General features: G+C 38.3%; 1 pseudogene; it reads right to left on the minus strand.

Moving 5' to 3' along the window:
• Window positions 1-3,065: 3,065 nt before the first annotated feature.
• On the minus strand, window positions 3,066-8,876 carry LOC144640843 (tetratricopeptide repeat protein 28-like; annotated as a pseudogene).
• Window positions 8,877-11,171: the final 2,295 nt, after the last annotated feature.

An 11,171-nucleotide genomic window follows, 5' to 3' on the forward strand; every position in this document is an offset into this window, starting at 1 on the left:
AGGCTAATAACGCATGAAATCCAAGATGGCGGCGTATCGTTGTGGCAACCCTAAAAATGAATCCGGAATCCGGAAACCGTAATCAGGAAAACAAATTCGGAAAGACCAGAGAAAGCAAGTTCTTTAAATCCGAAGGATTACGTTGCATAGTTTGTTCCAATGAAATAAATGTGAATTCTAGATCTTAATTTTTGAAAAAAAAATTCTCTGTTGACCGAAATTCTTGCAGATAGAGCTAGAGGGCTGTGGTTATAGAATCTCAACTAAGTGCGTACTGGGAGAGCAATCGAAGTCTCATTTAGTGCACAGTCTCGTAAATTAAAGAGCCATTACATCTGTCCACAGAAAAATGCAATAAATATCTAGAATTGATGATGCATCTCTTTTCAACGACATTCCAGTTATAGCGTCGCACTTTCTCTTCTCACGGGTGGTTATTTTTTGATCACGAATTGAAATAACGCGTTTCCTCCTACAGAACCGCCGGAAACGAGTTTTATTACTTGAGAGCCTCTTAAAAGTGATTATTTCAGCTAACAATCGGTAAAATACCATTAACTAATGCACCTGGGATGAAGACCGTTCTGTATTGCTATCAAAATTTCTCAAACAGCAGAAAAATAACATACAGTACAGCCGTCTCACATTGAACGAGATTATTTTGCACACAAATGTTTTTTACAACCAAGAATATATCAGTGTTGCAAATCACCACCAAATATTGATGTCACGTATTGCATTAAAATAAGCTATACAAATGACTTACTTTAAACTCTCCTCTTCACTGCCTGCGATTGGCTGCGAACGCAAACGTATTTCCGGCTACGACAGCCGGAAATACGTTTGCGTTCGCAGGCTATCTCTTCGCTAGATACGCTAGATTTGCTTGACCACATGTTGAACGCCATGCAGCTTCCACGCGATCCACCAGTCCATGCAAACGTTTAACGCACTGACGTCAATTTTCTAAGAATGGCCTGGTAGTACTTACAGGACACCTCATAGTCAAATGTGCAAGAATCGCGTTTCGATATGTGTGTGCTGGATAAATCACTATACAGTGGACTGCGTGGTTTTTGATAAACACTTTCACACTGGATAGTGATTAAATGGCAGGTAAAGTAGTGGTAAACTGTAGCAAAACAATTGCCATTTTCTCTGTAATTTAGGGCTGAAACTGGTTTTTAGAGTTAATCACTGCTGTTAACAAGTGTATAAAACAGGACCGCCTAACGCCCACCGGGGATTGCTTTAACTCGCAAACTTGTCGTTGAAATTCCTCTTTGGTAAACTAAGATCTATTGCAGTTCAAACAATCATTAAATGTTAATTTCAGTCCATTTATGTCAATATAAAAACCTCTTGAAAAAATAACGAAGAAATAAAAGATACTATAAAAATTTTGAAACATGCACATTTACATGCTTTCCAAACTAAAAGTTAATTAATTTCATTTAATTTACAGTTGAATCCCGATATATCGAACTATCAAGGGCAAGAAAAAATAGTTCGAGAAAGCGGAGAGTAGGAGATAGCTAGTAGTAAATGACTGAAAAAGCAAACCCAAGGGAAATAGATTTTATTTCGAGTTAGAGAGGTGCGAGATAACCGAGTTGTTCGAGATAGCGAGGTCAAAATTATCAACAATAGCGATGAACTATGTACCGGCAACAAATGTTTTTTTTTATACTTTTTCTTTGCGTTGATATGACTAAGGAGATCTCTCTGTCGTGTAGTGAGAACATTTCCAAATAAATGAACATCCTGGAACCCCTCAGACGTAAGATCGTCCTAAGATCTGCGTAAGGCGTTTAGGGGTTCACTACCTATAAGGTCAAAAAAGAAAACAAATGAGATGAAAGAAAAACAGCTTGTTATCACGATTTAAATACGTTTATTTTAAGAAAACAAATAAAACGAATTCAAAGCTGTTTCACCACCAATCGAACGCAAACTACACGGAGTGATATAATGCATCGAGACTGAAGTCTTTAACTTCCAAAGAACAAATCCCAGCGGACCGCTGAAATTTGATTGGTTCAATGTCTAGGGTCTGATTAATGCGCGCCGGTTTCCCGATAAATTAGAGAGCCAACAAGCTTTAAAAATGACCCAACATTAATTAAAAACAAACAAAAACAAAACAAATTGGTGTGAAAGGTTGTTGGGGACATCTTATAGCGTAACAAAGCACATCCCTCACAGTGAAAAATGCCAGAGCGAAAGTCAGGAGCTTTGGAGGATATCGATGTCTCTTAAAGCTTCTTAACAAATTGAGCATCTCCAAACTGTTTCGAAAGAATCGTTAGGGAGAATATACCAGGAATCGCTCCGAGAAAATTGGACATATCACAGCCTCCATTTTAACAAGTTTATAAAACAAGTTTATAAAACGGTTTTCAGCAAATATAAAAAATCGCTTTTTATCAAGCCATTATCGCACAAAAAATTTCAGTCCGCGAAAGATTGCAAGTCTTCTAAAATTCAATCGAAATGCACGTAACTGAACGTTACTTTTTCTTTAAGCGAATGTTTAACGGCTTTATTTATATATGAATACATACAGCAAAGGATTTTTGTATTCATATTAAAAGACGGAATCCGCCAGGACTTCGAATATTAATTGGACAAAATTATGTACCAAAATTATTTACATCTAATTGCAAACTTCTGTGTTACTGTTTCAAATATCTTATCAAAAGAAATCATTTCTAATAACACCAATCATCGAAGACAAATTTCGAAGTTCCACTTTATTCCACTGAATCGCTAAAAAGACGACTTTACAAAAGACTCCCAAAATAGCTACACGTAAATTTTCACCGATAGTTTAAATGGTTCTTGTAAACTTTGAAATTCATTTTCTCAGGCTCTAAGAAATTGTTGTTGGTGTTATCACGGATTATTACTTGCATCTGAAGCTTTTTAAAAGGGTAGAAAATGACACAGTACGAATTAAATTATTCTGGTGCTCGATTTCTGTTCAACTAAAATTAATATTACTCGATTTTCTAATGGATTCCGCCTAAAGACCTTAAAAAATGGCCATTTTCTAATCAAGACACCTATTCACTTTCACCAAATTCCAGGGTGACGTCATCGCCAATAAGTACAAACGGAGCCCAGTGTCTCACTTCATTAAACTCGTCAGATTCTCTCATAGAGTTCATTGCTTGATAAAGTGCTTCACTGGCGCTCTTTCCTTTAACCAATAGTTGGTAGAAACTCTTCATGATCTCCAGAGTGGCAGCGTCATCGATCGCCCACAAGGACACCAGAACAGAACGAGCACCGGCTGCCAAAAATGCTCGCGCTATGCCAACCACACCCTCAGCTTTTACCTCGCCGCGACCGCTATGACAGCAACTAAGCACGACAAGTCTTGCTCGAAGTCGAACGTTCATTACATCTGCCATAGTCAAAATGAAGTCCGTTTCCTCAGGCAAACGATTTGCTCTTGCGGTGTTTGGTGCCAATGCAATTTCTCCGGTTTCCATACGACCATGTGCTGCAATGTGTACTAAAGCAACTGAAGTGAGTCGCGATAATACTTCATTCTTTGTTGCCTCGGTTCCAATGAGGGGTGTAGTTTGAAGAATTCGCCCAATGATCCTCACTTCCTCTCTGGCGCATGGCAGTTGTTGTAGCTTATTGCCTTCGTGATCGATTATTACTTCTTGCACCCACGGATCTCACACAAGCAGCGCCCCAATGTTACTATGGTAACCTTTTGGACAATTTCCGATCAGTTTTAAACTAGTTAGGGATGGAATTACCCTAATTCGAAAGGATTCACACAGATACTTTGAATTAGGTTTCATGAATGCAGCATAAGGAGCCAAACATAGTTGGCCTTCGGGGACAATGACAAGTTCGTTACCATGAACCAAGTCGGCAATAGGGCCAAAGAAAACTTCATATAATCTTTGTAAAGCGTTGGCATGACCGTGTGAAGAATTGGATCGCGTCTGAGGGGACCGCTCATGTTGCAACTTCTCATCATAAATGTTATCCAACGAGCGATCTTCACAGTTCACACCAGTTCTGACACCAATCTCCTCGTGAAATGTCATTATTAGGGACTGGCAGAAAGTGGTCACGTCGTCAGTTGAATTGTTACTTATGATTTCCTTCCTCCTTAGGTTAACATCTCGTCCTTTTTGGCAAACCCAAAAAATGATTTCCTGACCTTCAGCTGCTATAAAAACTATATTTGATGAAATGCCACAGAACATGTCAAAGATTCTTTCTTTCGTGGAACATGAGTCAAAACTGCATGTGTCAAGCCCATACTTCATTTCCATGAGATCTTTCAGAGCTTGGGCACGTCCTTGTTCAGCAGCAAACAAAGCCTCTGCTATCTTTCCTTGTTTCAGCAACAGGCGCCATAAAGTAGTGTACACAGTTTGGTACATATGGCGAAAGCTAATTTTCCACTCATCTTTAAACTGAAGACGAAGCCTTACTTCATTGAATGTGCTCACACTGGACTGGTAAAAATCACCAGCTTCCTGAAGAGAACCCAGTGATTCAAAGGTACAACCTAGGCTGCAGAGGGCTTTTGCTTCATCCACCTTGTTTCCCAACTCTTTGGCAGTTTGTAGATAACGTTCAAGATAGCACTTTGCTTTTTTGAAATCTCCCAAAATACGAAACGTATTCCCGAGGTTGCCATACGCGCTCCCTTCTCCAGCCCTGTCTTCCAATTCTTTTGCAATTTTGAGATGGCGTTTATGATAATCTGTGGCTTTTTCAAAATCTTCAAGGCCAAAATAGGCGTTACCAAGATTGGCACACGCACTTCCTTCTCCAGCCTTTTCTCCCACTTCTTTAGACATTTTAAGATTGAGTTCGTGGTACCGTATGGCATTTTTAAAATCTTTGAGTTCGAAGTAAGCGTTGCCGAGATTACTGTACGCGCTTCTTTCTCCAGTCAAATCTCCAACTTCCTTGGCAATTTCAAGCCCAAGTTTATAGCAGTGCATGGCTTTTTTGATATCTCCAATACCGTGGTAAGCAGGACCAAGATTACTAAAGGCTTTTCCTTCGCTTACCCTGTTACCCACTTCTTTTGCAATTTCAAGACCGCGCTCATGGTAGTAAATGTCTTTTTTGAAGTCTCCAAGGGCGCGGTAAACGATGCCAAGATTACTGTACACCTGCCCTTCTCCAGCCCTGTCTCCCACTTCTTTGGTGATTTTTAAATCAAGTTCATTGTAGGCTATGGCTTTCTTCAGATCTCCGAGATGACGATAAGCGATAGCAAGATTACCATACGTCTTTCCCTCGTTAACCCTGTCACCCAATTCTATCACAACTTTTAGACGGAGTTCATTGTAGTGTATAGCCTTTTCGTTATCTCCGAGTCTGTAGTGAACGTAGGCAAGAACTGCATATCTCTGTTCTTCTTCTTCCTTGGTAGTTCTCTGTAAAGAATTTGAGATCATGGAAGTATGTTGTTTCTTTAACTATACATGTTTGCTACTATCTAGTAAAACATGTCGTTATAAAGCTTACATGAAGTGTTGTTAAAGCTATTATTCCCATCATCGGTTGGCCAGTATTAACTGCAGCCAATTTACAAGCTGCTTACTTGAAATTGCCTAATATCGTTTTACTTTTAATGGTCAGTAAATACTGCATGAGCTATTGGCTGCAACTATATTGCGGTGCGTTTATACTACAGGAGACCTTGAGCAACTACGGCTAGGTTCGCTGCGCATTTTCACGCTCGGCAGATGACATATAAAAACCCTTGCTAACTCAGTGTAAATGAAGTGTAAATAATGATTATGATAATGATAATGGCAATGTTAATGAAAACAGGCGTTCACTTGGTTATAGATAAATTTAAAATTTTAAACCTTGATAAGCCAATCTCTTTTGTTTGGTGTGAATAGGCCAATACGCAAGTTAAATTTTAGCAATGAGAAGTCAAGCGTTTTGTTTTCGCTGCTTGTCGATTACAACATGTTGTTAGTGATCAACAGGCAGTTTATGTATGAGCTAAATCTATTAAAAATAACCTCGCCTTTTACAGCCTAACCCTCACGCATACTCACTTTATCTTGGTTTGCTGTTGCCAACTTATTTGCCTCTTGAACAGACCTGGTCTTTAAAGCCTTCAACGCTTTGTTATTGCTGTTGATCTTTGCTATCGTTAAGTAACTTTATATTAAATGCAAATAACAAAACAAGCCACCCACTGAAAATGACAACTCTTGGGGTCTGTCTACTTTGCAACTATGAAAATAACTTGCTGTATATATCAATGCAGCTATCCTCTAGCTGCTCAGTGAGCACTCTATCTCGACATACTTGAAGAAAGTTGCAAGACGCTGAAATAGAAGACCAGACATTCAATACCCCATACATAATTTCATTCTTGTAATGGTGGAGGAAAATGAAATTCATGACGACGTTATCAAAGTACCCTCAGGATACACGAGGTTGATCCTGACCAACTAGTTAAATGCTGCGTGTCTTTGAAATAGTGCTTGGTCACGCAATAAGAGAGGACAGAAAGAACCGTCCATAGCGAAATGAACGGACGAAGCGCGTATCCTGAAAGTAGCCAAGGATCCATTTTTCTCTTCTTTTGAGATTTTTGTTAGTTGAAGTGTGCACACAATGTTATGAAAGGATACTGCTAATCCGTTGTCACACCAAGCTATGGCTTCGTCAAACTGATGTAGCTCTACACAAGCACTCGCTCCTTAAAAAGAAAAAAACAGTAAAAGTCGTGACAGAGAACATAACATTACTGAAGAGTTTTCACGGTGCCCTTGGTTAATGTCGTTTTTTGCACGTCTTCTCTCCTTACTGCCTAATATTTCCAATCACAAAAACTTCCAAGAGTCACTCGTTTCTTGTCCGACCGGTCAAAGGGAACGAAGACTGACTCTAGGCATGGGTTTGAGTGCGGGGCAGGGCGTTCCTTTTTTTTGCATTATGCATCGTTCACTGTGCGTGCATATGGCGTCTTTGCAATATTTGATTCCTTCGACATTTTTCTTCATTTGCGCAACAAGGAAGCAAAAAGTTTAAGCTTGTTTGTTTTCAAATCATTTGCTCACCCAAGAAAGTCTGCGCGAGTACATCATCGAACGTTGCCGCCAAGAACCTACAGGTTACAGTGCAATCCCCGATATAACGAAACCCTCGATAACGAAGTCACCGGTATAACGAACGATGTTCCTCAGGACGGACAGATTCACAGTACGGACGGACAGAGTCACTGTTAACGATCGCCAGTATATCGAAATTTCCGCTATAACGAAAAAAAAAAAATCCAGAAGCCCAAATTTTAAATATACACGATAACAGATAAATGTAATCACACACTAGAATTGAATGCGAAACAAAATGTAGAAATGCAACGAAGAGTTTGATCTTTTCATTTATAACGAACCCCCGTTGAAATGAACACTTCTCATCTTCTCAGTCCACTAGCCCTTCGTCATATTGGAAATCCACTCTACTTACCTCTTTCAATGGCTTTAATGAAAGTTGGTTCCAACTTCATGGCCGCCTTGGCGTCATCTAATGTTTCTTTGTGATTTCCTTTATTTAAAATATGGCCTATTAAAAATCTAAATAAAACTAAAAATAATGATCAGCCTGAAAAGTTATGAAATGACGTGAAATTTCCGTGATATAGGTCCTTTATGTCATAAGTCAAATTCCCTACGACGGTAACTGAACATTTGAACCATTAAAGCAGCAGCAATAACAACAACAACAAAATAACAGAATCTCACCCAAGTGGAAGTGAGCTGTTGCCCTGTTGCTGTACAGTTTGGCATTTAGGTTGTCATCCTTGCAGTTCACTTTAATTCCTTCCGTGTAGAAGTACAAGGCGTTGTTAAGTTCTTTCTTCCGGAATTCACTGTTAGCTTCTTTTAAATATACCTCTGCGATTACTAAAACAAACGGAACGTGAAAAAAGGGATTATTGCAGTTTTCTAGATTTACGAAATTGTTGACACTGTTACCAGTGGCGGATGTAAAAGGAACCCCTCTCTGCTCAAAGATATAATGCCCGAAAGTGGCCGAAATCTTTCAGTTTGTCGTCCTTTCCCCTCTAGTTCTCTTAGCAATGAAATGAAGAAGTGGTTCATCTTCACGTTGGCGCCCCCTTTTTTGATGTAGGAAGTGTCAGAAATTTATTGCAGAGTTATGTTTACAGTACGGTTACTTAATTATAAATGATACAGTGACTAGCCAAAAACAAAAACAGAAAAAGCCGAGTGACCCGCATTTCTTGGGACTGGTGATAATTGGACTGCTTCTCGACAAGTTTCGAATAAGCTTCAAAGACTCAATCACCTATCAGTATGCAATTTCTTGCAATGTAGCACCATATAACATTCGCTCTATGATTTTCTTTTTTTTTTTAAGACTACACCTACAAGCAATGTATCTGGGCCACAAAATCAACAAGCACTCTTTTACAATGTAAAATTAAATATTAAGAGGACTTATAGAGCGGTTTTCACTTGACTGTCAAAAGTAATTCGCATTTGTTTTCGCTTTGCATTACTACGCTTAGTGATTGGTTTAAAAATCTCGCGACACGTTTAAACAATCAAAGTAAAACCAAAACCAATCGTGACTTGCTTACACACGTCTTACCGCGCTTCGCGTCGGCTCCATGAATTTACTTCGAGTCTTGATTGGTTCACTGGATTGTCTGTGTCTTTTTTTATTGTCTAGAACTATTGCTTTGGTTTTGGTTTTACGACACTCAATTGAAAGCTGCTCTAAGCGAGGTTGTTTAATTCACCTCTCAAAGTATCATCATCAAAATCCAGTTTTTCTTGGGATGGTGGTGTGACGTCACTTTCTTTTGAAGCCTTTATTGGATTCCTTGCCATGACTGATGTGAACACTGAATGAAAGTACTAGTTAGTAGTTTTAATCTGAATTATAACTTAAATAAAATAAATCAATTAATTTAAGTGTCAATTTATTTAGTAGTACTGTGTTACTTAAAAACAGTGTAAATATGAGCAAACAAATACAAATCAAACAGAAACTTGTTAAAAATCCCAAATCTTCAGGCCGCTTCGCCGACTTTTTCACCACTGAACGTTTTTGTGTTGGCAAACTCGCATTTGCCGTGTAAACGATTGGTAAACGTGTGTTGCCAACTCAGGGTTAACCAATCAAAACACGCGCTCTTATTAGACTATTCTAAGTGTTTTGGGTAATACTTTACAAAATGGCGGACATGAAGCATGAAGCACTTCTGTTGTCTACGAGGTTCATTAAATGCCTTAATCTTTTCTAACAGCTCGTCGAAGCATGTTCGATCCATGCCCCCCAAAATTTGAAGACCGCGGTTTCTCCTGTGCCAACCTTTTTGGAGTTTCCCAACACGAGTTTGCCAGTTTTAGTTTGTCCTGTAAAGACCGCTTTAGTTTATATTTAACTTCACATTCATGCCCGAGCAATACAACTTGATCGAGAGGCCTTTGTATAAAGCAGTCTACGCTTCGTTTATTTCCACCAATTTTTAATTAACTCCATCAGTAGGACGTCACAGTTGGAATATACCCTATCAAGTGAAACCGGCTCTAGGTCAAGTGTAGTCATAACATGCAATATTAATTAATAATACCATTCTATAAATGCGTTCATCAAAGCGAAACCGAATATTCCTTGCAAATAAAAACATCTAAAACCTGACTTTGTTTCCACTTCACGTTATAAAGCGGACAAGACAAGACGCTTCACTTATGAGCTTCATGTATGATATATTCAAAATGATCATCTTTGGGTACACGGTCTCAATTTTCATTCTTAAATACCCCTGTAACAGTATACTTTCACAAAGTACTTTTTCGCTTAAATGGCTTCCTGACGCTTTGACAATTCAAATTAAACTAACTCAGAGTCGACCAAATTCCCGTTGAATATCAAACAGAACTTTGGACCTTATCTAGCAGTCCTGGTCTACATGGGAAACTGGTGTTATAAGAAGACGGAGATCAGACGTTCAGATCGTATCAAGGTATATTGTGATTAAATTTGCATCATATCAATATGATATACCTACCTCTGTAAGCAAAATAAACTTGGTTGGTTTTAGGTGGCTCGTAATGGTTTAGTCAGGCCCGTTTTTGGTGTTCAATTACAGCAATACCAATAACGTCAAGGAGAAGGCTTTTAAGCAAATCTGTAAAGGTTTTTTTTTACCAATAAACAAATTGAGGTTGCTGTGACGTCAAAGGCCATTGCTATAGCAACGTTATTAGATATCAAACATACCATTTTTTTACCCTTTGAGGCTACTCGGTGAAACCGGCAAAACAAACTTGTTTGCAGTTTTTTTTAATAAATCTGTATGCAGGGTTTCAAGCTATGTCTTTTTACTTTAAGGGACCGATCTGCAGGATGGGACATAATATTTTTATATCATTTATACTCAGGTTTAACATTTTTCTAATTCACCATAATTATTTAAATTATCTTAGCACTGTCACGCTGTCTGGATGACGTTTAAGTACGTGAACAAATTGAATACAAATACAATACAATAAATTAAAATTTATATAGCGCTTATCCATTTAGGTAGTGCTAAGCGCTTTACAATGCTTAAAATAAAAGATAAAATAATTATTAATATTAAAAAATCGATTTACAACGCTTAAAACATAAAAATTACCGCTGGTCACATCGTGGCACAACGACAAAGAATCGATATCATACCGAGATTAAAGCAAAAGATTAAAGCAAAAACGTCGAATTGAGATTATTGCAGAATATGTTATTTTACAGTGGCAATTTCCTCTGGTACAATACGTGGTCCGCGTTTGACCAGTCCTTAGTTTATCGTTCAAGTTTACTAAAATGAAATATACTGTTGAACCCCTAGTAGTGAATGGGTAAAAAGGGTTCTTGCATAAAAAAGTCAAACTCAGGTTTTTTTGGTCCAAAAGAAAGTGGCTGTTATAACGAGGCAGCCATATTAACGAGTCGTTTTCGAGGAGGGATAAATCTACTGTAGTCCAATTAATTTTCCTGAAAATTAAAAATCATAACCTTACACTGGATTATTAACACACTCAAAATAATACCATTGGCGAACCTGATCAGTTAGGGTGGATTTAACAAATTTTCGCCCTACTGATTACAAAAATGAAGAGTAAATTTTATACACCTGTAAC

The sequence above is a fragment of the Oculina patagonica genome, unplaced genomic scaffold (assembly GCF_052425735.1).
Source record: "Oculina patagonica isolate OP01 unplaced genomic scaffold, crgOcupat unplaced508, whole genome shotgun sequence".
In the NCBI taxonomy this organism is placed as follows: Eukaryota; Metazoa; Cnidaria; class Anthozoa; order Scleractinia; family Oculinidae; genus Oculina; species Oculina patagonica.